Here is a 4,716-nt window from a genome sequence, read left to right on the forward strand (position 1 = left end):
TTCTTTATAGATTCTGGAAATTAGTGCTCTATCTGAAGTATGAGTGGCAAAGATATTCTCCCACTCTGTAGGCTCTCTCTTCACATTGCTGATAGTTTCCTTTGCTGAGAGAAAGCTTTTTAGTTTGAATCTATCCCAGTTGTTGATTCTTCCTTTTATTTCTTGTGCTATGGGAGTCCTGTTAAGGAAGTCTGATCCTAAGCCAACAAGTTGAAGATTTGGACCTACTTTTCCTTCTATAAGATGCAGGGTCTCTGGTCTGATTCTGAGGTCCTTGATCCATTTTGAGTTGAGTTTTGTGCAGGGTGAGAGATAGGGGTTTAATTTCATTCTGTTGCATATGGATTTCCAGTTTTCCCAGCACCATTTGTTGAAGAGGCTATCTTTTCTCCATTGCATATTTTTGGTCACTTTGTCTAGTATGAGAAAATTGTATTTATTTGGGTTTGTGTCCGTGTCCTCTATTCTGTACCATTGATCTACCTGTCTCTTTTGGTACCAATACCATGCTGTTTTTGTTGCTATTGCTTTGTAATAGAGTTGAAGATCTGGTATTGCGATACCCACTGCTTCGCTCTTTCTACTGAGGATTGCTTTAGCTATTCTGGGTTTTTTATTCTTCCAGATGAATTTCATGATTGCTTGCTCTATTTCTGTAAGGTACATCATTGGGATTTTAATTGGAATTGCATTGAATCTGTATAGCACTTTAGGTAGTATGGCCATTTTGACAATATTAATTCTGCCTATCCAAGAACATGGGAGATCTTTCCATCTTCTAAGGTTTTCTTTAATTTCTTTCTTTAGTGTTCTGTAGTTCTCATTGTAGAGATCTTTCACCTCTTTTGTGAGATTGATTTCCAAGTATTTTATTTTTTTTTGAGGCTATTGTGAATGGGGTAGTTTTCCTAACTTCTCTTTCTGAGGATTCATCACTTATGTATAAAAATGCATTAGATTTATGAGCATTGATCTTATATCCTGCTACTTTACTGAATTCACTTACAAGTTCTAAAAGTTTTCTGGTGGAATTTCCTGGTTCCTCTAAATATATAATCATGTCATCAGCAAATAGGAATAGTTTGAGTTCTTCTTTTCCTATTCGTATCCCTTTAATTTCTTTGGTTTGTCTAATTGCTCTGGCTAGAGTTTCAAGGACGATGTTGAATAGAAGTGGCGAAAGAGGGCATCCCTGCCTTGTTCCAGTTTTTAGGGGGAATGCTTTCAGTTTTTCACCATTTAGAATGATATTGGCCATGGGCTTAGCGTAGATGGTCTTTACAATGTTAAGGAATGTTCTCACTACCCCAATTTTTTCTAGTGTTTTGAGCATGAAGGGATGCTGTATTTTATCAAATGCTTTTTCTGCATCTATTGAAATAATCATGTGATTCTTAACTTTAAGTCTGTTGATATGGTGAATGACATTTATTGATTTCTGGATATTGAACCAACCTTGCATCCCTGGGATAAAACCCACTTGATCATGGTGCACTATCTTTTTAATATATTTTTGTATGCGATTTACTAAAATTTTGTTGAGAATTTTTGCATCAAAGTTCATTCAGGATATTGGTCTGAAATTTTCTTTCCTCGATGTGTCTCTGTCTGGTTTAGGTATCAGGGTGATATTGGCTTCATAGAATGAGTTTGGGAGGGTTCCCTCCTCTTCTATTTCATGGAATACTTTGAGAAGTATTGGAATGAGCTCTTCTTTAAAGGTTTTGTAGGACTCGCCTGAGAACCCATCTGGTCCTGGACTTTTCTTTGTTGGTAGGCTTTTGATGACCTCTTCTATTTCATTGCTTGAAATTGATTTATTTAAGTTGTGTATGTCCTCCTGGTTCAGTTTAGGTAATTCATATGTCTCTAGAAACTTGTTGATGTCTTTGAGGTTTTCTGTTTTGTTGGAGTATAGATTTTCAAAATAGCTTCTAATTATGTTTTGTATTTCACTCGTGTCTGTTGTGATATTTCCTTGTTCATTCTGAATTTTAGTAATTTGAGTTTTCTCCCTCTTTCTCTTTGTTAGTGTGGCTAAGGGTTTATCAATTTTGTTTATTTTTTCAAAGAACCAACTATTTATTTTGTTAATTTTTCCGATTGTTTCTTTTGTTTCAATTTCATTGATTTCGGCTCTGATTTTAACTATTTCCTGTCTTCTACTACTTTTGGTGTTGCTCTGTTCTTTTTCTAGGACTTTGAGCTGTAGTGTTAAGTCATTTATTTGTTGATTTCTACTTCTTTTGTTGAATGCGCCCCATGAAATAAATCTTCCTCTAAGTACTGCTTTCATAGTGTCCCAGAGATTTTGATATGATGTGTCTTTGTTCTCGTTTACTTCTAAGAATTTTTTCATTTCCCTCTTGATGTCTTCTGTTATCCATTCATCATATAATAGTGCATTATTTAATCTCCAGGTATTGGAGAAGTTTCTGTTTTTTATTCTGTCATTTATTTCTAATTTTAATCCATTATGATCTGATAGGATACAAGGTAGTATCTCTATCTTCTTGTATTTGCTAACAGTAGCTTTGTGGTATAAAATATGGTCTATTTTAGAGAAGGATTCATGTGCTGCTGAGAAGAAAGTGTATTTGCTCTTTGTTGGATGGTATATTCTATATATGTCCGTTAAGTCTAAATTTTTGATTGTGTTATTGAGATCTATTGTTTCTTTGTTCAATTTTTGTTTGGAAGATCTATCCAGTGGTGAGAGAGGTGTGCTAAAATCGCCTAGTATTATTGTGTTGTGGTCTATTTGATTTCTGGAATTGAGAAGGATTTGTTTGATGTACATGGATGAGCCAATGTTTGGGGCATAGATATTTATGATTGTTATGTCTTGCTGATTTATGCTTCACTTAAGCAGCATGTAATGTCCTTCTTTATCCCTTCTGACTAGCATTGGCTTGAAGTTCACATTTATCTGAAATGAGGATGGATACTCCAGCTTTTTGCTGTGTCCGTGTACATGGTAGGTTTTTCCCATCCTTTCACCTTTAGTCTATAGGTATCTCTTTCTGTGAGTCTCTTGCAGGCAGCATATTGTTGGATTTTTCTTTTTAATCCAATCTGCCAGTCTGTCTTTTGATTGATGAGTTCAGGCCATTAACATTCAGGGTTATTATTGTGATATGATTTGTATTCCCAGTCATTTGACTCATTTTGTTTTTTGACATGATTTGGTTTCTCCTTTATTTGGCTATTCCTTTAGGCTAGTTCCTCCCATTGCTGATTTGCATCATTGTTTTTCACCTTTTCCTCATGGAATATTTTGCTGAGAATGTTCTGTAATGCCAGTTTTCTTTTTGTAAATTCCTTTAGCTTTTGTTTATCATGGAAGGATTTTATTCATTGTCAAATCTGAAGGTAAGTTTTGCTGGGTATAAGATTCTTGGTTGGCATCCGTTTTCTTTCAGGGCTTGGTAAATGTTGTTCCAGGCCCTTCTAGCTTTTAGGGTCTGGATTGAAAAATCTGCTGATATTCTTATTGGTTTCCCCTTGAATGTAATTTGATTCTTTTCTCTTGCGGCCTTTAAAATTCTGTCTTTATTTTGTATGTTAGGTATTTCATAATAATGTGCCTTGGTGTGAGTCTGTTGTAATTTGTATATTTGGAGTCCTATAAGCCTCTTGTACTTGGTTTTCCATTTCATTCTTCAGATTTGGGAAATTTTCTGATATTATTTCATTGAGTAGATTGTTCATTCCTTTGGTTTGTTTCTCTAAGCCTTCCTCAATCCCAATAATTCTTAAATTTGACCTTTTCATGATATCCCATAATTCTTGTAGATTCTGTTCATGATTTCTTACCATCTTCTCTGTTTGTTCATCTTTGTTTTCAAGATTAAATATTTTGTCTTCAATGTCTGAGGTTCTGTCTTCCAGATGTTCTATCCTATGGTTATGCTTTCTATGGAGTTTTTAACTTGGTCTATTGTTTCCTTCAAGGATTTCTGTTTTTTTTTTTTTTTTTTCAGTATCTCTAACTATTTATTGAAATGATCTCTTGCTTCCCGTATTTGCTCTTTTAACAGTTGATTGGTGTGATCATTTAATGCCTGCATTGCTCTTTCATATCCTCCTTCATGCCTGCATTTGCTCTTTCATCTCCTCGTTTGCTTCCCTGATTGTTTTAATTATGTACATTCTGAACTCTCTTTCTGACATTTCTTCTGCTGTGCTGTCATTGGGTTTTATTGATATAGTGTCTAGGTTTGTTTGGGACTTTTTCTTCCCTTGTTTTCTCATATTGGTCAGATGTCAGTGGGACTCTGAGATATTGCAGATTTCCTCTATTGGATTATAGTGTCCCTGTAGATTTCCAGTGTATCACCTCCCAGCCTTCAGTAGCCTGAAGTCTTGGAGGACTTGATAATGCAGTGCTTCAGAAGAAAGCTGCTCCTAGCCCGCTACTGGTTCCAGGTTTGGAGCTGGCTCTGTGCGGAAAGGCTCTCACTGGGCTTTCTGCTCCAAGAAGCTAGCGGTGAAAGGAGCCTGCCGCCGGAGGGAGCAGGGCTGCTTGGGGAAGTCCCTGGCTACCCTGTCCTGTTCCCAGAGGCTGCCTGTGGGCCGGAGCTCACCGCTGGTGGGACTTGGAGCTGGTTCTATGCAGAAAGGCTCTCACTGGGTGGCCTACTCCAAGAAGTTGGCCGTGTGGGAGGAATCTACTGCCGGAGTGAGCAGGGCTACCTGGGGAAGACTCTAGCTGCC

Source organism: Sciurus carolinensis, chromosome 16, assembly GCF_902686445.1.
Source record: "Sciurus carolinensis chromosome 16, mSciCar1.2, whole genome shotgun sequence".
NCBI lineage: Eukaryota > Metazoa > Chordata > Mammalia > Rodentia > Sciuridae > Sciurus > Sciurus carolinensis.